The sequence below is a fragment of the Macrotis lagotis genome, chromosome 1 (genome assembly GCF_037893015.1).
Source record: "Macrotis lagotis isolate mMagLag1 chromosome 1, bilby.v1.9.chrom.fasta, whole genome shotgun sequence".
In the NCBI taxonomy this organism is placed as follows: Eukaryota; Metazoa; Chordata; class Mammalia; order Peramelemorphia; family Peramelidae; genus Macrotis; species Macrotis lagotis.
The window spans coordinates 6,035,043-6,061,065 of NC_133658.1; the positions used below are offsets into that span (position 1 = coordinate 6,035,043).

The window sequence follows — 26,023 nt, forward strand, 5'->3', positions numbered from 1 at the left end:
TCAATACCATTTGGCTGCTTATATTCAAGGAAAGAGGCACACGATAGAAGAAAAAGTCAAGGATCCCCCAAGCAACACAGTTCCACTATCATGTTTGAGCAACCACCATAGTGACTAGATTGGGGAGAGGTGTCTCAGTTCCTAGTCCCAAGTTACACAGTTAGGAGAGGAGAAGCAGAATGAGACCCTTTAAGAGCTACTGAGTGGACTTCTTCCTCACCTATATGGTAGCCAACAGCAATAATAAACTAAGGCGATCTTAGAATCCACTAATAGGAACCGAGGAGAGTACCCAGGACAGTGGCCCATGTCATATACAGGTCATCTGAAGCAACTGGGTATGTTCTGAGGACTCAGGGAACATGATGACATCTACAAGTCTCTTCAAGAATCCGAAGGGCTGTCTTTTGGATGAAGAGTTATATCAGTTTTGTTTGTCCCAGAGGCTTAAACCTTAAGCGGTAGGGAAAGTGACAAAGAGGCAGATTGAAGCTTGACATTAGAGGTAAAACAAATCAAAACCAAACAGAAATATTCCCATTGATAGGAGGTGATCAGTATGACTGCCTTAGGAAGGCCTCCTGGGAAATTTTCAACCAGAAGCTGAATGACAGTTTATTGGGAATGTTGGAGATTTTCAAACAAGAGTCTCTGAGGTCCCTTCTACTTCTCAGATGTTGTGATTGGAAAGTAAAAGAACTTTCCTAATTCAAAATTAAGAGAGTTATCACTACTATTGTTTAACTGATAAAACACCCAGGTTGGTGAGGCTCCTATCCCAAATCTTGTTCCATTGACTATAACTATGGAGGTGGTAGAGCTTCATCTCTCACTCCTTAGGGTCCTAAAATTTATGAAAATCTTTCTTAACAGTTTTGCTATAGGGGTGGCTAGGTGGCTAAGTGGGTAGAGTAAAGGCCCTGGGTTCAGGAGTGCCTGAGTTCAAATCCTGGAGTCAGGATACCTGAGTTCAAATCTGGCCTCAGACACTTAATAATTACCTAGTTATGTGGTCTTGGGCAAGCCACTTAACCCCATTGCCTTGCAAAAACCTAGAAAAAAACAGTTCTGTTATGAGACAAAGGATTTATATGTCCTTATTCCCATTTTATATGTGAAGAAACTGAGCTTAGGGAGATTCCTCTATTTAGGTGACTAGACTATGGTACATGTATGTCAGAACCCTGGTCAGTCCTTTTCACCATCAACTTTCTGTTTCAGTTTGCCTACAACTCTGTATCCTAAGCAAATTGGGGTCGGTCCCAGTTACATGGAGATGGACTTCTATTTCTAATCAAAAGGAGATGGGGGGAAAGTCACAACCAATTTATGGCCTTGGCTCTTGAGCAATGAGTGCCACCCTCTTAACAGCTATTTTAAATTAAGGGTCACATTATTCTCTTGCTAGCCCTAATGAATTCTCATCACTCACATACATCCCATTATCATTAATGAGCAGCAAATGTATGTAATCACCAGGGAATCGGCCCCAAGTTGGCCCAAGGATCTTCTTTTGGCCATTCATTACAATGTATGCTTAATCTCTTCAATATCCATGATATTATCAAATATCATAAGTTTTTCCCCAAAAATAGGCTCTGGGTATACATTTTCAACAGGAACATGTAGACAAGTTGCCTCCATTTACAAATGTTACCCATCACTTCTGGATTCTGCATCTGCCTCCATCAATCAGTCAAAAGCCATTTAATATATGGCCACTATGTGTTAGGCCCTGGGCTACACACTGCAGATAAAAGAAGAGTCAAAAGACAATCCTTATCCTCCAGGCATTCACAATCTAATGGGCAAGACAACAAGCAACTAAATACATCCAAACAAGCTATGCACAAAATAAATCGGAAATAATCAGTGGAAGGAAGGCCCATGAATTAAAGGAGCCCAGAAAAGGCTTCTGAAGAAGAGTCAGGAAAATCAGGAGGTGAAGGTGCGAAGGAAGAAGACTCCAAGCATTGAGTTAGAAATTGACTGATTTGGGGAGATGGTGCCTTGTTCATGGAATAGCAAAGAGGGCAGTGTCACTGGATCAAATGACATAGAAAGGGGCTGTAAGCAAGGTGTAAGAAGACACTAGGTGAACATGGAGGTAGTGAAGCTACCAGAGTGACCGAGAGTAGTCATGAGAGCCCAGAAAACTCAGTCTTAAGTTTAAGCCTTTTCTAATAAATGATGCTAATGAAATCTGGGAGTCCCCTTTGCTCTCAGTCAGCACCTCCTCCCTGGTCTCCCAGGTCTCTGTCCACCCTCCTTGAACACAGATCTGACCACATCATCTATTCCTCTGATTAGGCAGCTTCAGCTCCTTACTATTATCTTTAGGGGGGAAAAAACTCCAGTCTTCTCTGTAGGCCCTAAAGGCCTTCACAGTCTGTCTCTAGTTAACATGACTGGCTTGATTTCATATTACTGGCTCACAGACTTGCTACTTTCCAGTCAGACGGGTCTCTGTGCTGCTTTCTCTATAGGCCAATCAATAACTCAACATTTCTTAAGTACCTCCTGTATGGGGAGCACCGAGGATAAGATGGACAGTAAGATAACAGAGATTCCATGTCCTGCCTCTTTCCTTCTGTAAAGGCTGCAGCCCATATTTGGGAATATGAGATTGATTAGCTCTCGTCCTTTGTTTTGGAAAAAATCCCCAAACAACATCACTATGTTAGAGATAAGTTAGTGTGTCTGATCAGACCAATATGAGCTCAGAATACTCTATTGCATGTAATTAAGGCTGAAATGAATGTTAGAGTCCAGCTAGAATTTTACAGGTAAATGGCCAGTCACACAAGGTAACAAATGGCAGAGCTGAGATTCAAATCCAGAGCCTTAGATTCCACTTGGGATGAAATTCATTTTCACTTCCACTTTTTAAAGTCCTGACTCACTTCCTGCAAACCTCAACTTTCAAACCACTTTTTATGTGAGGCCTAATCTCCCAAATGGTGGGTGCCTTCCCCATCCCATATCAGGAGATCACTTCATTTTCATCTTATGAATATTTTAATATTAATTTCTATGAGAATGCTTTCCCTGTCCCTTCCCCAATAGAAAGCAAGCTCCCTAAGGGCAGTCTTAGGGGCCAAGCATCTTCAGGAAGTCTTTATTAAGCACCTACTGTGGGCAGGCCGAGTGTTAGGTCCTGGTGATACAAAGGCAAGGAATGAAAAGCGTCCCTCCTTTCAAGACATTTATCTTTGGACCTGCAGTCAGGTAGCCAAGATTCAGATTCCTGCTCTGATATCTCCTCTCTTTGTGACCTTGGGCAGTACGTTCCACCAAGCCAGGCCTTTGTGGCCTCATCTATAAACAGTACGTAACAGTAAGTGGACAATTTCCCAGGGCCATTGTGGAGAAAGCATTTTGTAACCATTAAAATGTTACCGAAATGGGAATAATGATGATAATAACTCCCATGTTCTGTTCTACATAATGAGACAATATAATAAACATTAACTATCTGCTCTGTCAGGTGCTCTGCTTCATCCGTTGAGACAAATAAGAAAAAAGAAAAACAGTCCCTTTCTTCAAGGAGCTTACAATTTAATGGAGAAAACAATGCATGTCGGGAAGCTGAAGGGAAATGGGGAAGAAGAGTCAGAGGATACCTGGGCAGAGGACACGATGAAGATGATGATAGCGTGAAAGACCAGCAAGAAGTTGGGAGCAAACCAAGAGATGACTGGGAACTGATCCCTCCCTAAGGGGAACTTTAGGAAGGAGTTTTAGCCCCACCCTCCAGTTTTCCAATGGGGAGGGTAGTAGAATAGAGGAAGGGAAAAGGAAGTGCGAGGACCAAATTGAATCTATCTCCATGGTGATGAGTTTATCCTAGGGAAAGCATGAAAAGGATAGCTTAGAAACCAAGCAGAAGCTGCTGTTGATGACTCTGACTCCTCCTCCTTCTATAGTCATTCCACTAATCTGCTAGGAAGAAAGGTAGGAAGAGTCTCTCTTTTCCAGCCACCACTTGAGCCTGGCCTCAGAGTACTCCATATACCCTGAGGTTCTCTCATCCTATGCATGGATGCATTTATTAAATCATTTGGGATGATATAAGAGAAAACTAGCCTTAGGGAGGAGAAAATTGTTGACTTAAGCTAAGAATCTTCACCTTGAGTCATAGAAGCAAGGACAATGTCTTAAGTTAATAGTCCCTGTTCTATTCCCATTTCTTCTGTATTCATCTCCAACACATGACCAGCTGCTCTGCTGCCTTGGGAGAAAGACTCCTCACATCATTTTCATGACCTTGCCCCCAAACCAATTCTATATTCTTTCTTCCCGTACAAAACATTGGCTCCTCTAGAATTCTTTCACTGATTTTCTGGGCCAACTTTCCAGATCCCTTCAATTGTCAACATCATCAAGAATCTGTGTCCCTTTCCCTCCAAGAGAAAGTAAAGGTTCATTTCTTCCTCCAACCTTCCCATCCAGGTTTATTCACAAAGTGTTACCATACTCAAGGTGGAAGGACATGTGAACTATGAAAGCAGAAAGTTAATGGCCACTTTCAGTGAGTTTCAAAAGAGAGCCCTTCTCTCCCCTGTGAGAGAATTGGTCGGTAGACAAAAGGAGGGAGACCCAGATCCTTTGCTCTTGTAACATGGTCTCATACTGAACTTCTGGTGCCCAGAGAGAACAAGAGGGTGGGAGAGGCACACCCCTAGGGAGTTAGTGTCTTGGTTTATCTCTCCCTGTATTGTGCCTGTCCCTGAAATGTCTCAGAGCTAACTGAGGGCTGATTCCTGGGCCTCTCTGGCTTGGGGAGCCTTGTGACAGTGGACAAAATTCATTGACTGGCATCAAAGTATGCCAACTCTGCTCCTGGGGCCTGCCCTGGATGAGAAGGTTGATTTAGGAGAAGGGAACAGAGAGAGGGATGAGGAGGCAGCAAAGGAGGGCCCAAGGACCAATGCTCAGAGGTCTGGCCATGCCTGTGACATCCTGGGACCTCCTCTTTATACCATTCCTTAACCTATCCATAAACAGGATTAGCCTCCAGACCCGTTCAACTTCCAGCCTCTTTTTATCATTCAAATCCCCATAGCCATAAAAACAAGGTGGGGAGAGCTATTTCCTCCCCCATTCTCCCAGGATGGCTCTTTTCTCAAACTATGACAGGCTTTTTATTTGGTCACCATAAAGTTTTAAGGGTTTTCCTGGCCTGTCAGCAGTCTGACATCCACCCATAAAAGTCCCCTTGGGAAATGGTCTCTTTGAAGCTGGAGTAAGGCTTCAAATCCCTGGCTTTGTAACTCTATTCTCTGATGCTTCTTGGGAAGTGTCCCAGGCCCAAGAGGTCATGCTCCCCTGCTTTCTGCCAGCTCAGAAATGTGTGACTGGGTGATCCTGCCACCAGACTCTAGAAGTGTCCGCCATGAGGTCATCCACTGAGACTCAGCATCTTGAGTGACATCCCACTCAACTACCAGTCAAATTTATTGCCCAGGCCCCAGATGCAGAGCTAAGAGAAGCCTCAGAGGCCAGTTCCAACCCTCTCATTTTAGAGATGAAGAAACTGGTGCCAAGGAGAGAAAGGCTACCTGTGGTTAAGTCAGGCTTTGGATCCCAGCTCTGGAGTTCCTGGTTCAGGATTACTTTCACAGTCCAATGTACAGCTGAGAGAATATAAACTCCAAAAAATGGAAACTGAGGTATGAAAGGCTGGCTTCTCGAACCTTGGGCCATCAGAGCAAGAAGAGATTTCAGAGGGCATCTAGACCAGTCATAAGCTAAGTAGGACGCCCTTCTATAGCACACCTGAATCCTGGTCACCCAGCTTCAATGGGATCCCTCCACTGCAGGGATCCCACTATTTACAAGGCAGCCATCGCAGCTCTGGCCATTAACAAATTTTCTCTGACAAAAACTCAGATTTGTTTCTTTGCAGCTTCCACCCACTGATCAAGTTGCCCTCTGCAGCCAAACCTCAAGGCTTCACAGGGTGGCCCTTGAAGTCAGTCTTCCATTTCCTCCCTACCTCCTCCAAGGGTCACACACACACACACACACACACACACACACACACACACACACACACACACACACACACACACACACACACACACACACACACACACACACACACACACACACACACACACACACACACTCACACACACACACACACACACACACACACACACACACACACACACACACACACACACACACACACACACACACACACACACACACACACACACACACACACACACACACACACACACACACTCACTCACACACACTCACACTCACACACACACACTCACACACACACACACACACACACACACACTCACACACACTCACACCTTAGAACCAACCCTTCATAGTGAATAAGGAACAGAGTGGATTTCACTCTTTCTGGTTTGTCCTCAGGCCTAACAAGTCACCCATCATGCAGAGAACTCCCTTGAAATGACTCTTGGGTGTCCTGCCCACTCAGGTCATAAGACTCTTCTCTAAAAGAAGACACAAAAGCTCTGCTCTTGAACCTCCATCCTCCTGCTCAATAAACTTCAATGGCTCCTCATTGTCTTAAATAGAATGTCCCCAGTCCTTGCCCCAACACTTCGGGCTTCCCACAAAACTGACCCCACCTCTATGTCCCCAGCCTCCTTTATACATTTGCTCCAATCCTTCAGCACGTCCTGGCAGGTCCCATCTCACTTTTTTTCCTAATACTGAATGCAATATACATGAAGCCACTCCTCTCTCCAAATCCTAAGCCTGCCTGCCTGCCTTCCTTCCTTCCTTCCTTCCTTCCTTCCTTCCTTCCTTCCTTCCCTTCTCCCTTCCTTCTTTTCTTTCTCACTCCCCTCTGTTCCTTATTTCTTTTCTTTTTTTCTCCCCCCTCTCTTCCTTTTTTCTTCTTTCCATTCTTCCTCTTTTCCTTTATTATGTCCTTCCTCCTTTTATTCCTCCCTTCCTCGTTTATCTTCCTCTCTGCCTTCCTCTGTCTTCCTCCCTCTTTTCCTTCCTTACTACCATGAATTCAGCAGCTATAGGACTCTTTGCTGTGCACTATAAGGATCAAAGAAGCTTAAGAGGCCACAAGGTGTCCTGATCAAAGAAACAGTTCAGCATTTTAGAGACTGTTAAAATCCACCTTCAGACATTTAATGGCTGCTCTACTGTGGACCAGTCAGTTAACTCTAACACCTCAATTTGTCCATCTGAAAAAAATGGGCACAATAATACTCAGCCTGCCTTCCTCTTTCCTGTCTTTAGTACAGAATACCCACTCCTTTGCTGCATATTTCAAGACTTCCAAAAGGTCGATCAAATCAGTGGAAGTGATTCTTGTTCTTCCCCTGGGGTTCCCCCATGGGTGGTTGGGTGGTAGTCCTCAGTTCTCAAAAGTCTTGCCAGATGCATGTGCTCTGGGGCAGGTCTTACTGAACTGAACAGGCTGTGGGTTTGGGCCCTGGGGATGATTGGCTATAACCAGGGTACTCCCCTGGAAAACCAGAAGGCTGGTTCATCAGACCTCACTTGTTTTTACACCTCCTATTTTTCTGGTGTCTCTGAGGCTTTACTCAGACTGTTTTTCCTGAAAGACATTTCTTTCTCTTTCCCAACTCCTAAAAGCTTCTACCTCCTTGAAATATATCATTTTCCAGAAAAACCCTTCCTGATTTCCCTCAACTATTGGAATATTTGTGCTCACAGCTGTTACATTCATAATAAAAAAAGAACATTTTAAAAAATATTTTACTCTTCCCCTTTTAAGATGCAAAACAATTTTTAAAATTCTTTTTTTTAAGTTTTGATTTGAAAATTCTCTCCCTCCCTAAGACAGTCATAAATCTGATATAGGTTATACATATGTAATTATGTAAAACATTTCCATATTAGTCGTTTTGTGCAACAAGACTTAAAAAAAAGAAAGTGAAAACTAGCCTGTTTTGATCCATATTCAGACTCCTTTAGTTCTTTCTCTGGAAATAGGTCCATTTTTTTTTTATCCAAAGTCCTTCAGAATGGTCTTGGATCATTGTATTGCTGGGAATGGGTATGTCACTCATAGTTGATCAACCTGCAATGGAGGCAAAACCTTCTGCAAGCTTTTGGGTGTGTGTGTGTGGGGAGAGAGAGAGAGAGAGAGAGAGAGAGAGAGAGAGAGAGAGATCATGCCAACATTATACTCCCCCGACCCAAGTCAACACATGACTGTGAGCAGAGCAGAATGTCCTGTTTGTCTCTACAGTGTCTCTTTGGTAATGTAGAAATAGAGAGAAAATACCCTAGGCTACCAGCCTTCAAGTCTCAGAAGGTTGGCAAAGTACCCTAGGCCAGAGGAAATTGTGCCTAGTCCCATGAGGTATCAACATAAGAGGGAATGTCTCACTCAAGCCAGCATAGCAGTGAATTATCTAGGCAGATGTGATGCCAATGTCACCAGTGAGGCAAGGGAACCATTCATCCAGGATTTAGGCAATCTTTAGAAATGAGCTTATACCCAGTGAGGACTCAGAGGGCACAGGACAGGTGATTTCAAGTATCTGAAGGGCTGTCCAGTGGGAAAGGAATTAGCTTTGTTCTTCTTGGCTCCAGAGGGCAGAACTAAGGAGAGGGAGGTGCTAAAAGGCCAGTTCGAGTTTCTGAACAATTTGAGCAGTTTCAGAGTGGAGAGATTGCTCCTGGAAGTGGTAGCCTTCCATTGAAGGTCTTTCAAACATTTGTGGTCAGGGATGCTAAAGAGGAGATCCAGACTTGTCCAACTGTCCTCTGAGGCTCCTAACGGCTCTGAGGAGCTGGGCCACTGGGGTTCTTCATCTAATACAAGGACAGTGATCACCAGGAAGGATGTTAGAATAGATTTCATCAGAAATCCTGTCAAGTCCAAGGATTTCAACCACTCTCTTTGATGCTGAAGGTCCTATACACTTTTAACAAGGTCATTCCATCTCTTCCCAGGACACGGCAGTTAAAAGGTTGGGGTTGGGGAGAGGGGAATCTGAGGGGCAGGATAAATCAGAGGTTAATACTCATTGTGATGACGATGACTAGGATCAAGCTGTGAGAAGACCACCTCTCTCAGGGAGATTTCTTTATAGACTGGGAGTCTGCATAATCTAGTAGGAAGAGTAGGGATTAAGGAAAGAGAAATCTGGGGGGAAACTTGGCAACTGTATTACTTGGGGCAAGACACTCACCCTCTTTGTGCCTCAGTGTCCTTCTCTAGATGGGCTTCAAGCTCCTTCTCAGGCTCTGTGTTCCTTGTCCTTGATACATAATCACAGAACAGTCAGAGCCCAGAGGCTCAGTGAGAGAATGTTAGACCTAGGAAGGACCTTAGAGCACAGAATGATAGAGTTGGAGCAGCCCTACTCAGAGTGGAGATGTGTTTGATAGGAGTTGTAAATAAGTCTGTGAAGATAATCATGATCTCAGTGATCTCCAAACTCAATAAAAGTCAACTATATAACAGCTGAGGAAACTAATGGGATCCTAGACCAGGAAGGGAACAGCCTAGTTTCTGGTACCAGGGAAGCAGGATCCCTATTAGCCTCTGTCTTAGCACAAATACTTACTGAGCCAACCCAGGTCCGACTTCTTTTGTCCCCTTCTCCCCCCCACATTTTGGGATGAGTGCTCAGAGAGCCCAAGCTGAATGCCAAAGGCTCTGAGATCAGAACAAAGGAGGTTCCCTTGCATGGTCTGGAAAAGAGGATTGGGGGGAAGATCCAAGAGATGTCTGTTTGATGATATGAAGGACCACTGTGTGGTGAAGGGCTCTCCCTTCTATGTGGCCCCAGAAGGAAGACCCAGAATCCAAAGGGCTAGATTTGGGTTTGAGGCCTGACAATGTGCCCTAAGGAACAGACCTATCCTGGACTCCTTCCCACTGGTGCGGGCCTTCCATGATCATCCCAAGAAGGAGCCCAGCTGCTTCAGATGACCCCTGCCTGGGAACCCAGCAGCCTTCTTCCAACATCTGAACAAACTCCTTTGCTTTGTCTGTAAGTCATCACTAGTAACCCAACATCCAACGCATCCCCTCCAAAGCAGGTGAACTGGCTCCAAATTCTCACCCCACTTTCTAGCCTGGAATGGCCCCTTCCACACTGATAAGCTGGGTATTGCTCCCAGGGCTAAGGGGCCTCCTGTTTCCTCTGTGGAATGACCGAGGCATCTGTCAGCTCTTATCTTTATGGCCTCAGCTACACCAAGGGGTGCTGGGGAGGAGGTCATGACCTTCCCATCCCTGCCTCCCTAGAGGGGAGGGGTAAAGGAAATGACCTGAAATCATGGAAGGAATCATCTGGGTTCAATGCCAGGACCAACTTTCCTACCAAAAAAAATAGCCTATTGGGCTGGTAAGTGAGGGTTAGTATCAGGAAGTCCTAGGTGCAGATCCCAGCCCCATGAGTTGTGTTACCTGGGCTGTATGATGTAATTCCACTAAGTCTCACTTTCCTCCTTTGCCCAATCAGGGTTAATAAAGCCTGTAGAGCAATATAAAGCACTGTAATAAGTATATTAATTGTGATTATTGCATCTCAAATTCCTGACAGGCAGCAGGGACTCTCTTCCCAGCTCCATCCTTATAGTGGAAATCCTGGCCCAGGATTCTATTTTAGTTTGCCAACCCATCCTTCAGTCCTTCAAGAACCCATGGAGTCATTTATGTGGGCCTTTGTTCCAAGCTCAGTCCTTTGGACAATGAGCTGCAAATAGAGAAAAACCAGATTTGTGGTCAGTGATCCTGGTCATAATCCTGGCTTCCACCACTTGTTATGTCTGGGATCTTGGAGAGTCTTTTATGCTCTTTAGGGCTCAGTTTCCTTACCTGTTAAATGAAAGGATTGGTCAAGCTGGCTTTTGAGGTCCTTTCCATCCATAAACCCTATGGTCATATGGTTTATACTAACAGTTATGGCTGAAAACTCTATTGCCTGATATCCAAGCCTTAGATGAGGAGCCCTTCCACATTGGCCTCAGAAGGTCATTTTTCTGATGATCACAAAGTGCCTTGTGACATGTAGGCAGTTGAAAATATTTGTTCCAAGAATCCATCTCTGACCCCCAGTAAAGAGCCGCTCTCCACAGCTAATCATAGCAACATAACATATGATGTCTAGGAGTTTCAAACAAGAGGGAAGGCCTAACTCAGCTCACCTACCATGCCAGGAGGAGGCCCTGGAGGAGGAGAATTCTAGGGGAAGCTTTCTGAAATCATTTTCTAAAGACTTTCCTTGGATCCCTTTGACCAATGACTAGAAATGATGCCTGTTCTTCATTCCTATAAATTTACAGGTAACACTGAGGCAGGATGCGCCTCAGTGGTTCTAACACAAAAAGAAGTTAGCATGTGAACCCAGAGAGGAATCCCATTCATGACCAAATCATTGTGGGCATGAACTGATACACATCAATGGTCAGCTCCTCCCCTACAGTCTGTGTTTTTTCCCGATCCAATCCCTAACTCTATCAGTTCACCCACTTGAATCAAGTCCTTGGATTCCGGTGATTCCAAGAAACCTTGATATCCAATTGTCATTCTTTTGGCCAAAATGGTAGCCTTCTCAAATCAGAACATGCCCCCGCCAACTCTCCTGGAAGATTGCCTTCTGACTTGAACATCTCACACCAGGAGCATGGCCAGAGAGTTCTGGGAAATATTTAACAAGATCTCACCATATTCCCCCTCTACTTCCCAAAAATGTATCAGGCCTCACTGTATAAGTTTAATTTATATGATTAACATTTTTTCTCACTTTATTCAATCTAGGCAATTAACAAAAGAGTAAATGAAGTCTTGATTTCTAGTTTTTGCTGATTTTGTATTGACACTAAAATTTCACATTTCCTCTGGAGACTATTTGAGCTAGCTAACTAGCACCATCCCATCCCTAGCCCTCTCCCCACTATTACTTTATCCACTGGTTGTCTGGTTCTTCCTAGAACCATCATTTTTAGGGAAGTACACAGATCAGCCATGTCTTCATTCCTTTCCCATCTCCTTCCTGACTGCAGACTGTCTCTATGAAATACCCAGTCTAGGAACCTATCCAAAATCCTTGGTATCAGATATTTGCAGTTAACAATGAACATAATCATCTAAGTCAACGACTTATTTTATAGGTGAGGAACTGAGCATCACCTCCAAGGTTACATGAGTATTCAGACTGATGTCCAAAACTAAGGGAAAAACACATACATTGACTTTGATCATGTAAATGGGAAAAAGTCAACCATAACACAACTAAAACTGGCCAATGGGCAGAGGAGACAAGCTAAGAAAAGCGCCTTCCTCTCTTCATTGTCAATGTGGGAGACAACTGATATGAGATTAAATTTCCTGTCCCACATGACTGATAAGTGGATTATTCTTGCTTGGTTACTATTTTTTCCCTTTTATAGGGATTCCACCTTGGGTGGGAAAATGGGAGGACTCCAAGGGATGTAACACAAGTCACCCTGGTTCCTGTTGCCTTGAAAGTGGGATTGTTTAATTTTAGAACCCCCCCCCTCCCAAAGTTCTCTGGTAGCCTTAAGGGAACGGATTGGTGTGTATATATAGAGTCTCTCCAAATGGCTTCATCCATCACCAATGGTGTTCCCCAAATTGGAGGGTGGTTTCCCTGCACTCTAGCTCTATTAGCTACTAATAGTCAGATAAGCTTTTCCTTCAGAAAGAACATTCATAAAAATACACATTTACTCCCTCAAGCCATAAGGGGCATTATTGGTCTCCCTCTGCTTTACTGCCTCATTATCTAGGGAGGGGGAGGGCATTAAATTTATAGCTTAGCTCATTTCCCATAGGAGACAATCCCAATTTCTAAGTCCAAACTGCCTTTGAACTCAAACCCCAGCTCTCTGAGTTCTCAAGGCTTCTCTCCTTCCTTCAATCCTAATTCCAGTCACCTTTGCTCAAATATCCAGATCCTCTGAGGTTCTTGTGTAGTATCTGATATTTAGGAGAAAAAAAAAACTGAATAGAAACAAATATCCCTAGACCCATTTGTAGGAGGCAGGTTAAAAAGGAGGGAGCAGGGGCAGGACATCCTTCCCTCTCATTGGTTCAGCTTCCAAGCTGCAGATACATTTTCTCCTCTGTCTATAGCAGATGGGATGCCCAAAAGAGTGGGGCAGCAGAGGAACAATTTTAAAGGCAACTATCCCAACTTTAGTGGTAGGAGAGACCACAAGTTCCATTTTAGGCAAACTAGGCCTTCTCAAAAAAGGCCTTCTATATGGTTTCCATGTTGGATGGCCTGGACATACCCAGAGGAACTTGGCATAAAAGTGATGTATAAACAAATAAACATTAAATCCCCCCCCACCAACATATCTGGTTCTGCTATTTAGTGACTGGATGTTCATAGAAAATGAACCACCACTTCTAAAATTCAATTTCTTATCCACAAAGGGAGGTGGTTTGACAAGACAGGTCCAGGACTTCTAGACTTTAGCACTGAAAACTGAAGTGATCTGATGATATGAATTAACTTACTCTTTATTGAACAAACCAGACAGTTCTGTGATTAGCACCCAGATCCCTGGACTTCAGATCTCATGTTCTCCCCCATAAACCAGTTGTGGATTCCTAGAACACCATTCTTGCAATCTCCCTGGAGCCCTTTGGGAGAAGGAACATTGATTGGCTTGTTCAATCAGCAGATAATAACTTTCTTGACCTGCATTCTGTGTCTATATGAATTATACATGAATGACCTCCATAAATTATGACTGCTCACTTGACAAATACCTCATTTATTCAACATTTTGAAGCAATGAAGCATACACAGAACAGATTTTTCCAAGTAATGAAAGGCAAATATGTATAATTTAAAATGTTTTAGAGAAAATACCTTCTTGTAGTATAACACACATACACATACTCTCACAAACAGAAACACACACACACTTTTCTTTCTCTTTATACAGATCACCTTGGGTTTTTTTTTTTCTGGTTCCTATGTCACGTACTATTATTGACTTAGTGGGAACTTGAATTTCTCTAAAACTCCCAATTTTCTCAGATGATCTTTTACTGGGTCATGTTCTCTCTGTCTTGGACAAATAATCAATTTGATCCCAAATGTAAAACTTTATATTCATCTTGTAAATTTTAAAAATTTTTTTTATATTTTCATCCTTTTAAGTTGCTAAAAATATTGAAATTTCATCCCACATATAACTTTACATTTAGCCCTGTTAAAATGAAAAGTATTTATTTGTTTTGTATGCAAGCCTGTCATCATTTTTCTATATCCTGACACTTTTACCCCACATATTAGTTATTATTCCTAGTTTTGTGTCATTTGAAAATTGAATTAGTGGATTTTGCTGTTGTTTAGTCATATTTCAGTCATATCTGATTCTCCATGACCCCAGTTTGGGATTTTCTTAGCAAAGATACTGGAGTGGTTTACCATTTTCTTCTTCAGCTCATTTTAAAGATAGAGAAACTGAGGCAGACAGCATTAAGGGATTTGCCCAGATTCACACAGCCTGTATCTGAGACCAGATATGAACCGAGGAATTAGAATCTTCCTAAGTCCAGGCCTAACACTCTATCTACTATGTCACCTAGTTGCCTAAGCAGGTTGTCTAAGTCATTAACCAAGGCACAGACAAGCACCTTAAATGGCCTGATATCAAGCCATATTTCTAGTCAACCCATTAGAAATGTCCTTTCAAACTGACATCAAGCAAGAATTATTCTTTAGGGCTCAGTATTCAACAAGATTTTTTTAACTTGCATTTATAATTATCTAGCCTTTATCTTTACGTTTTCTACTAAAGTGCATTGCAAACTTCAGAAGAAAATTTAAATAGCCATTGTTTCTGCTGAAACTTGTCATGATCACAGCTAGCCCTCAAATAAATGCTCTAAATTTACCTATAAATTATCTCCAGTTCTCTCATCTCTCTCTGGTCTATAGATTTTTTTGTTTTGTTTTGTTTTTTAAATTTTTGCAAGGCAATGGGGTTAAGTGACTTGCCCAAGGCCACACAGCTAGGTAATTATTAAGTGTCTGAGGTCGGATTTGAACTCAGGGACTCCTGACTCCAGGGCCGGTGCTCTATCCACTGCAACACCTAGCCACCCCTGGTTTATAGATTTTTAACACTCTCTCTTGTTGATGAAAATAATGGAATAACATTTGCTTTTCTCCCATCCTGTGATGCCTCTTTCACCCTTCACCTCACTGCTGACCTTCCTGCTTATTTGGCATTTGAGGGAGGGGAGGGAATAAGGAGGAAAGAGTAGGCAGGAAGCAAAAGCACATTGGTTCACCATGTTGATCAGGGGTGCTGATAGGAGCATCATCATTTTCCTACTGAATTCTGTGTATCTGATTCCCTTGCCCTAGTTTCTCCCCTAAATTTTAATCTAGCATCATCATAAGATCTTTCTTGATGTTCCTTCCTCACCAAACTCCTCTTGTATTTCACCATTTTGTATGTATATTTGCTATATCTTTTCAATATTTACTTGTTTCTCCAAAATGATGTAAGTTCATTATGAGTTGGGAGAGATTGTTTCCTTTTCGGTCTCTGAATCCTCACTGCAGTGCTTGGAACATAGTAGTCACTTAATAAATGGTTTCCAATAGATGGACTGGTTGGTACATATTCCTGTTGCCACCTAATTCTAAACACCTCTTAGAATTTGATTGGTTTGGGATGGAATGAAGCCCAGGAGTAGGTGAATGAGAATCAGGATATAAAGGATGGACAGTTGGAGAAAGTCCCCTTTAGGCACCAGAGATAAATTGGCATTTCTCAGGAGATCCTGAGAGGTATTTACAAAAACACCCCCCAAAAGTTCAGTGTTTATCTCCAGACTCTTGAGGTCCTCCCACCTTCATGGAAATCCCTTGAAGTTTCCTGGAAAGAAAGAATGGATGCCATTCTACTCAGTCTTGACCAGGATTTGCCTCCTTGGAGAATTTTCTCAGGGTTCCACAAGAAAAAAAAAAAAACCTTCTTCCTGAGACACTTCAAAATTTCCAAAGGGTGATGGTGTTGTTGATGGAAGGAGAGAGTCTAAGAATGCCCATGGAGATGAAGACTGTAGAGATCAGAGCATTAAAACCAAGGCCCCCTATTCACCTCCACCTTTACTCTAAGCAATATGTTTCTTGTTTATTCAGGTACTGACATAGAGAGACCTTGGGCAAGCCTCACTTCGCCCCTCAATGTTTGAAGCTAACTTGCATTGGTAGAGGGCATTTCCCCACCTGAGAGTCGTCTATAGCAATGAAGTCACAAGTCTGGGTCCTATCACTATACTATAGCTCATATTTACTTATCTATGGGCATCCATCTCACAAGTAGAAGGGAAACTGTTTGAGGGAAAGGATCATTTCATTTTTCTCTATATTTTTTCAGCTCTTAGATGAGGGTCAGGCATACAGTAGGTGCTTAATAAAAGTTTGTGAAGTTGGATTGACCAGGAAAGAGTCCTTGGTTGATAGCAATATCTTTGACTTGGGATTTGAAGGAACCTTGATAGAATTCCTTTTCTATATCTTATTTTTCAGAAGAGGAAACTGAGACACCAAATGGCTCAAAAGGAAATGTGTAAGGTCAAGTGAGCTGTGAGAGGCAGGGCCAGAACAGGACCTCAGTGGCTCTAGCCTCAAACTATCCTGCTAGCTCAAGTAAGAAAATCTCTATTTGGCAACTGAACTTATACTTCCTGGGGTCAGGGTGAGGTGGAGGGAGAGGGTTTGTCTGTTCTCCTCGGTACGGTTGCACAGTTTTATCCAGTCCTTCTAGATCCTCCTTGCTCTTCCCCTTCCCCTCCAGTATAGAGGTCAAGGCCTGAGACCTCCAGTCACTCCCATGGAACAGACCCCACCGAAGTAGGAAAACTGAAATTTGCTTCCAGCTGAATGCCTTGAAAGTGACTGGGCAATTATGGAATTCTATATGACCTTGGCAAGGTGTGAGGGGAGACAGATGAAAGAAATTCTAGCAAAAACTTTGAGGAGAGGGTGGCTAGGTGGCGTAGTGGATAAAGCACCGGCCTTGGATTCAAATCCGGTCTCAGACACTTAATAATGACCTAGCTGTGTGGCCTTGGGCAAGCCACTTAACCCCATTGCCTTGCAAAAAAAAAAAAAAAAGGAAGCAAGCCTTCTACTGAACTGAAAAAGATTTGGTCAGGACCAAAACCACCTTCTTTCAGCAAGTCTTGTCATCTTTAATGATGGAATCATGGAAGGAGCAATGAGCTAGAGTCAGGAAGACCTGAGGCCTCAAACACTTAATATCTGGGTGACCCTGAACAAGTCACTTAACCTCTATTTGCCTTGGTTCCTCAACCATAATATGGCCATCATAATACAACCTTCCTCAGAGGGCTGTGGTGTGGATGAAATGGATTTCTATTTGTACAAGTAGGCACTGTATAGATAGATGCTTATTACTTCCCTCCCCTTTAGACTACACAATCCCAGTTCCATCAATTCATCCTCATGTGACTTTGTTGCCAATCCTTTCATCCATCTTGTGACTTTCTTTCATGATGTAAATCAGTTCATAGCAGACCACTGAAACTAGAATGTCCAGTCTAGAACATACATTAGAACATAGAATGCCAAACTCAAGAACCCAGAAGGTCCCAGCTGAGAGGAGTTTTAGAACATAAAATATTGAAAGTCAGAGCTGAAATCTAACCTAGGTCCTAGAATACCCGGGGGGGGGGGGACCTTAAAAAAGGAGGTCTAAGAGTTGAGAGGGACCCAAGGACACAAAACCTGGCAAAGCTATTAGAGATAATGTAGCTTAGGCCTCTAATTCAAAGAGTAAAATGAGACTTCATGTGTTTTGACAAAGGTAGCAGTACTGTGAAGTTCTAGATTGCTGCAGCTGATGTCTCTCTTCAACATTCCAGATCCCTTTGAACACAGAGCTGCCATTTTGTTGTGCTTTCCACTCACATCATATTTCTAGTCTGATCAACTCTTTTTACCCAGACTCCTTCCAGCTTTGACATCTCATATTCCAGGTTGCAAGTGTTGGGTTTTTTTCTGCTTGGACATTCTTGGTTGTATATTCTAAGATTCCTCCTAATTCTGGATTTTTATGTTCTAAAGTCCTCCCTTGCTCTAATATCCTCTGTTCTATGTTCCCTCTCAGTTTTGACATTCAAGGTGTCTCCCTGTTCTATCATTCTCTATACAAAAGACCCTCTGAGTTCTGGGATTTTATTCTCTAGGTTCCAATGTCCTTTCTTTCTTACAGTCCATTTTCTATGTTCCCAGTTCCCTCAACCCATTTCTAAATATCCATGGTTAATGAAACTTCAGTCACCAAGCCTTATGACTCCCACAAGAAAATTTTTTTACTGCCCCATCCCCCCAAATCAAAAACACAAGCCCAAGTAGAAGGAGGCCCTAAGCAGGAGACAGACTACCAAGATTACTTCCTTCCTTGATTGATCCAGGGCAGGTAAGGACTTGCCATCTCTACGTCTGTAGCCAAGGCACATTCCAAGGATGCTTCTGTCAAAGGTGGGCTCTGTATATGTGTGTCTGTGTGTCTGTGCGTGTGTGGTATGTGGATGTTTGTATAACTGCTGAGTTGGTCTTTTCAACTCACAAACTAGAGCCTTCCCCAGCAAAAATTGGAACCAAGAGACCTTTGCTAGAAAAACATCAAATTTTGGCCCTTTGTGAATGGCCTGTGCTCCATTTTCCTTTCTGTGTTTTAGAGCACCTGAGTTTGTGATCTGCTCCAAGTTCATGCTTTGATATCTCAGTGTGCTAGGGGGGGGGGACCCACTGATCAGGCAATATGAATCTCAAAGAAAAATACTAAAGGCAGGGTCAAGTGGCATTTCAAGGCCTAACTGATCACAAAGTCAAAGTTGTACAGCCAACCACAAAGACCATCTCCCAAGATGCAGAGGGCCTGGGATGGATGGCCTGGGACTTCACAGAATCAACAAACAGAAGTCTTTGGGACCTCAGCAACCAAGTCCTCCAATCCCTAGATTTTACAGATGAGGAAACAAGGGCCCCAAAGTATCATAGAATCATAGATCTGGAACTGATTAAAAAAAACCTCAACAGTCCCCTAATCCAATCCCCAAATATTCTAGAAGAAGAAAGGGCAGACAAGGGACATGGAATCACTTGATCCAAATCTCTTGAGTAATTAGTGGCAGAACTCAGAGAAGATCCCCACCCATGAAGTTCTTACAGCCTCAATAGGGAGATGAGTATGCAAGAAGAGACCAGTAGCATTACTTCAGAGATCTAGAATGTGAAAGGTAGCTCATTACCAATTTTAGTGGTCTATCATTAAAAGCATTTTCCTTGCACCTTGCCAGAATTCGTCTTTCTCCAATTTCCATTCAGAGCCAGCCAAGTCTTTGCTATGTTCTGACCCTATAGTAAGTTTTGAGCATGCATATACAAAAGTGAGGCAGTGCCTACCCTCAAGGAGCTTGTCCTCTAAAGGCCCTCTGCTGAATGCTGAGGACAGAAATGCAAGCAAAGGAGTGAGCTCCTGTCTCCAAGGAGCCTCCATTCTAATGGAGGAAGATGACCCATTAAAAGGAATTGAAAAGTTGGGCAAAGAACAGCAGATATGGGGGAAACAGTGGTCAGGCAAGGGCCTTCTGATGTGGGAAGTCACAGGGATAATGAGTGGGGCCATAGTTCTTTAGCTCACCACTTATAGAAGCCAAGGGAGGAGAAGTGCATTATTGATCTCAAAACAAGAGATGGAAAGTAGAGAAAGGGTGAAAAGAAAGCTTGGCAGCCTGTCATGGGGAAGATGAGGGCTCATGTTCCTGAGGAATTACAACTTTCATGCCCCTCCCCAATCTTCTTTAAGTAAACTGCCTGCCTTGGATCATCATCTCCAATTCCTTCCCATCCTGAACACTGTACAATTTTTCCACTGTCCTTCCTAAGGCTGGCCCAGAATGACTGGTCAACCTCCAGAAGAGGCTTGAGCCAGAGATTAGAAGAGAGGGAAGGGACTTAAAATGGAGAGAAAGAACATCAAGTTTAAGGGAAAGGTCAGATATACTCAAAGAATTTGATCAGTGAAGACTATTCCAGGCTCAGGCTTTGAAGGAAGCAGTGACAAAGAATCTTAGGATTCCAAAGGGAGAAGAAAATCAATGGCCACCTCATCCATTGGGAGATTGGGCCCAGACAAGTCATCCTTCCTTCTTCTCACAGCTCTGCTCCTGAAACTCTGAACTTTGAGATGCCCTCCACCACTTTTTATTGTGCTATAATTTTAGAATGTGTTTTTAATGTATTGTCTTTTCCCATTAGAATGTAATCTCCTTGAGGACAATGGCTGTCTCACTTGTCCTGTCCCCCATAATAGTCTTCTCCCAGACTGAGTATGCTCGGTTCCATCGGCTGATGCTCATGAGACACATGAGACCTTCTTTCATTTTGACTGTACCCTCCCCACCCCAGACCCAAGTCAGGAAAGCAGTGTCCGATTCCTAAATGGTGGGGGTTTGAAATGCATCCACAGAGCTCCAAAAAGTCTACCAACAAGGACCTATGAAGGCGCTCCTATGGGTCAGCCAGAAAGATCCCTGCTCACAAAGGACCTCACAATCTACTGGGGGAGGAGGAGTAAATTGTCTGCACACATGAACATACTCGGAATAATTCTATGCAGGACACATAGAAGGGGGTACCATAAAGGTAGTTAAAAAGGAAAAAAGAAGAAATTGGGTGGGGGTGTTAAAAGAGGTTCAGGTAGAAGGTGATGCTTGAAGAAAATTGGGTATTTTAGGAGCTGGAAGTGTGAAGGAAGAGAATTCTAGAAATGAGGGATAGTCTATTAAAGGCTTGGATGTGGAGGAAGGAGGGAAGGAAGGAAGGAAGGAAGGAAGGAAGGAAGGAAGGAAGGAAGGAAGGAAGGAATGAAGGAAGGAAGGAAGGAAGGAAGGAAGGGAGGAAGGGAGGAAGGGAGGAGGGGAGGAAGAAAGGGGAAGAAAGGGGAAAGGAAGGAAGGGAGAGAGGGAGGGAGGGAGGGGGAGGGAGAGAGGGAAGGAGGGAAGGAAGGAAGTCTCCCAGGGGAGACTCCATGTGATCTGACCAAGGAAGAATCAGGGTGTTAACTCTCCTTATTCCTGGAGGTGAATTCTCTGTAGATGAGCCCAAGGGAAGGGTATAAGTTATGGTGGAAAGCAAGAGTCAGGCCCCCATAGGCCTCCTCCAAACTCAACTGTAAAAATGATCATTCAATGATAAATTTCACCCATCTACCAGAGAAGGAAACCAAGACTCAGGAAAGGGACTTGCCTGAGAAGACAGACCTAGCAGGCCATAGAACACCCGCTGCTGCCACATTCTCCTTTGAGTGGACTGTCATTTCTCTCCTCAAGCTCTCTTGCCCCCAAGTCTTCCTACTTCCCCACCTTTCTTCTCTCTGTTGTAAATTCCTAAGGAGACCTTTTGGATTCAGTGGGAAAAAGAGGACCCTTGGAGTTCAGCAAACACCCCTCAGCTCCTGCTGAAAGGAACTAGGTTTGCAGTCTAGAATGTGGGTGGTCACATCCAATGACTTGGGACCTAAGAGATCTTGACCCAAAAGACCCTGGGTTTCTGTTCTTTGGGTTTAAAAGGAACAGTTGGATTCAAGAACTTGGTAGGTGGTGTCTTGGTGCAAGATCACAAGACCTGGGAAGGAGAGAGGCCAAAGTGGGCCTGGTCCCCTTCTCCCCCTTTCCAACCCAGCTGAGATCCTCTATAACTCTCACCTGGGATTTTGCAGCTGACCCTTAGGCTCTCTCCATTTCCCATCTGCCCTCTCTTGGGTTCTTCTATCACAGTCATCAAATGGAAACTTCCAGAGTCCCAGGCTGAACCCTCAACAGAAGCACCAGGGCTCCCCACTGCCTCCAGAACAACATCTCTCCAGGCATCTCCACAGCTCCTCCTCCTGCCACCTCTGCCCCAAGTTAGGCAAGACACTGAAGCTTTCCCTGGTCCAGGTGCCTCTGAGGTAAGAAAAAGTGCCACCTCTGAGGGCACATCCCCAGAGTTCCTTGTTATGAAGATCAAATGAGCTCCCACTTCTAAAGCTCCTAGAGCTTGGTGATCACCAAAGACTTGTGCCTTTCTTCCTGTACTAGCTTAATCCCCTCCCGGTTTCTCCCAAAGCCATCCAGACAAAGCAACAGCTTCCTTTTTGGGGGCCTTAACACCATCTCTCCCCTTAAAGTCCGACAACCCTTCTTATTCACCTCCTCGTTTTGGAATTCTCAATTCCCTGCAATATTCTGCTCCCTGGGGCATCCTGTCCTAGACAAACTCTTTGCTGATCTCTGGGACTGGGGGCATTTCCTAGGCCACTGAAACTCCCATCTCTACAACCAGAGCTAAAAGTAAAAGAGAAAGTTAGGTGGATGTAAGGTGAGCCCACTGACTTGAACCCAATCCATTTTAGAGATTGTGCAAACTGTGACTCTGGGAGGGGGAGTGCCTGGCTCCTAGTCACCCAGCCAGCACCCATTGGAGCTGCCAAGCTCTTTGGGTGGGCTCCCTTCCTGCCACCTGGATTCCCTGAAAACACCTTTACTGCCTGCTCTTCTCAAGCCAAATTTAGTTCCAAAGGTCAACACCCAATAGCTATGCTCCCCTCCCCCTTCCCGGTCCACTCCTTTGAGAAGCCAGGGGTAAAAGCAGCATTCTTGACAAGTTTCAGAAAGCCTTCTGGGTAATCCCTTGAGTCCCCCCATGGGGCTTGGGGTCACTAATGGCTCTTTTGATGGAGCAGATAAAGGCCGAGGACTTTTCATTCTCTGAGAAAGGTCCACAAACATACAAGCTAACTGATTCCAAGGCCCAGCCCTATCCTTACTACCTGAACTATGGCAGCATGTGAGACTAGGACTGAGTCAATGAATAACTTCCCTTCCTTGTGGTCCCAGAGCTAATATTTGTCCACATTTGCTGCCTTTAAAAAGAGAAAAAAAGAAATGGGGGAGGGGGAGACAATGTCTGGGGAGTGTTGATCTGGGACAAACACACAGTGTCCGGCTGGTATTTGAACTTCAAACCAGCTCCAGGGTCAGGGAGCAAGGGAAGGGCACAGAAGCAGCTTTCATCTAGTAAGGCCGTCCAGGGAGGGGACTCTCAAAGGCCTCTCAGGAGGTGAGCCGACCCCAGAGGTGAGCAGATTCGAAGGAGGAGGGGTTGCCATTGAACAAAGGGAGTCGGGGACCTCAAGATTTGTTCCCTGAGAGACCAAGATCAGGGTGAAGTGTGGCAAGAATAAGGAATTCTGGTGCCAGATGGAAGGTTCTAGATGCCCCTTCAGGAACACCTTTCAAAAGCGGCCTTAATCTATACTGTGTGACCCTGTTTCATTGATGTAGCAACAAAATTTTGCAAAGAGCTTTCCATTTGTTGTCACATTTAATTCACATCTCTGGGTGTGGGCTGATTACACCTATTTTATATATCAGAAAATGAGGCTGAGAAAGGTTGTGACTTGTCCAAGGCCACACAGCTAGGAAGCGTCTGAAGTTGGATTTGAACTCAGATCTTCCTGACTCTGGGGCTGGTACTCTAGACCCTATGGTACCCCTTGATTGCCTGTTCTATTCCCTTTCCCCATCAAATGTAAGCTCCTTGTGGGCAGGGCCTGTTACATTTCTGTTTTTTATGTCCAGGAGCTAAACCTAGCTCCTAACACACAGTAGGGGCTTAATAAATGTTTGTTAATTGATATTATATTATGTTTAACATTGAATGTTCTGTCATCATTATCATCATTTGATAGCAAATAGAATCGCCCATGATTTTATAGCTCATAAAGCAGCACCACTGAGTTGTGGGTTGCCTGGGGTCCTGTTATTCCACTGCACTGCCTGCCTCAGCCTCTCCTCCTGTTCCTTCTCAGGTCTCCTTCTTCCCCTTGCCCCCTCCTCCATTTATGCCCTCTACCTGGATTCAATGACCTCCTCATTTCCAAGCCTACCGTCTCCAAGGGGAGCAATTTGCATTCATTTCCATTCAATTTAACAAGCATTTTGGGCAGCTATATCATACAGTGGAGAGAGCACTTGGAGTCAGAAGGATGGGAGATCAAATCCAGCCTCAGACATTTGACTCTTATTAGCTGTGTGACTTTGGGCAAGTCACTTAACCCTAACTGTCTCTCATCCAGGGCCATCTTCAGTCATTCTGATTTCTATTTGGTCACTGGACCCAAAGGTCACTGCACCCAGAAAGTGAGGCTGGGGACTTAGCACAGCCCCCGCCCCCCGCTCAAATTCAATTCATGTGCTTGTCATGGCATCACCTCCCTGAGGTCATGGTCTTCTTTTTTTTTGGCAAGGCAATGGAGTTAAGTGACTTTCCCAAGGCCACACAGCTAGGTAATTATCAAGTGTTTGAGGTCAGATTTGAACTCAGTTCCGCCTGACTCCAGGGCTGGTTCTCTATCCATTGTGCCACCTAGCTGCCCCCATGGTCATGGTCTTCTTCAAAAACAAAGGACAAAACACTAAAAAAAAAAAGAATTATTATTAACAAGATCTTATTAGGGAAAAGAATTTACCCTTCCTCCAGGAAAGTACCACATCCATGGAGAAGTCAATCAGATGGGTTGGGACTCCCCATGTAGAGCAGCAGGAAAGGATGAGCCTCCAGGTAGTCAAAAAGGGAGTTCTTCTTGTTTTAACAGGACCAAGTTTCAACATGACCAAGATCTAGAGGTAGCTAAGGGGTGCCAGAGTCAACAAAGCACCAGGCCTGGAGACAGGAGGATCTGAGTTTAAATTCAAGCTCAGATACTTTTTGGCTGTGTGACCCTGAGCAATTCTCTTCACCTATTTACCTGTTTCCTCATCAGTCAAATACTCTGGAGAAGGAAATGGCCAACCACACCAGGATCTCTGCCTAGAAAACCCCAAAGGGGTCATGGAAAATCAGACACAACTGCAAAATGACTGAAGAACAACAAAAAGTCCTAGAGAGAAGGGTTCTCTTAGGTATAGGAAGTCAGTGGTCCTTCAGCAAGGCCATCCTGAATTCCACCCTTGGCTTCCCCAATTGATGCTTTTCAGCAGCCCCTCCAGTGTGTTTTGTGTTTTGATGAAATCACTGCCTTCGAACGCCAAGAAATTCTCAGCTGGAAGCTGGAGGCAAAGCATCTGGTGGCCCGCTTCAGAGCAGAGGCTTCCAGCACATCTGTGGGGCAGGCATCCTCCAGCCGGGCCAGGCTGGGTGCTGGAGTGCCCCTAGCCTTCACTAACTCACACCTTGTAACTTGGAGGGGGCCCAGTGGCCTGGTGCCAGGGGCCTCAGCCAGGAGGGATGTCTGGGAGTTTACTGCTTGGCCCATGTGGGCCGTAACATAAGAACAAAGAAAAAAACAGCAGCCCAGTCAAAGGGGAGGAGGAGCAGAGGGACTTTGATTACTCAGAGGAGATAATAAAGTTCTTTCCTCGTGGGGTGCTGACCAACTCACCCAAAGGTTGGACCCACACAACATTTTCCCTGCTCTCACGCAACCTAGAGATCTTAACTGACTTATTAACAGTCTTGCACCTCACAGAATGGCTATTCCCCTCCAGTAAGACAGTGGAAAGGGAACCAAGGCTTCAGGGGTCCTCTGGGGACACCTGATCCCACCAACTGTCACATTTGAGTTGAAGGTCTGGTCTCAAGCTGGAACTTGTAGAGCATCAATAGGTGCCAGAGCTGGAAGGGACCTTAGAACATAGAATGGAAGACTTCAGTTTGGAAGTCTTCTAAGAACATAGATCCTTAGACTTTCTGAAATGGGAAGGACCTCACCAGAGGAAAGAGCTGGGAGGGATGTCAGGACACAGAACAGAGAATATCTGGGCTGGGAGGAATTTTGTTAGAAGAGATTGTGGTTGCCTACCCAGCACCTCCCATGGATTCTCCCTGGAGCAGTGATTCTCTCTCCCTTCTATTCTCTGCTTCTCTTTTTCAACTGAACCATAGGCCTCCATCTTGCTCTTCTTGGGTGTCTCTTTGCCCTGACAGCTCTCTGCTGACCATACCCCTGTGAA

The 26,023-nt window shown here is 44.2% G+C and overlaps 1 long non-coding RNA gene across 1 annotated transcript in view; it reads right to left on the bottom strand.

Moving 5' to 3' along the window:
* The window catches only part of LOC141493686 (uncharacterized), a 43,078-nt gene extending 20,746 nt beyond the window's left edge, over window positions 1–22,332 (bottom strand). Inside the window, exon 1 of the long non-coding RNA XR_012470291.1 lies at window positions 21,734–22,332. This is a non-coding gene — a long non-coding RNA (uncharacterized LOC141493686). The remainder of the gene's footprint in view (window positions 1–21,733) is intronic.
* Window positions 22,333–26,023: the final 3,691 nt, after the last annotated feature.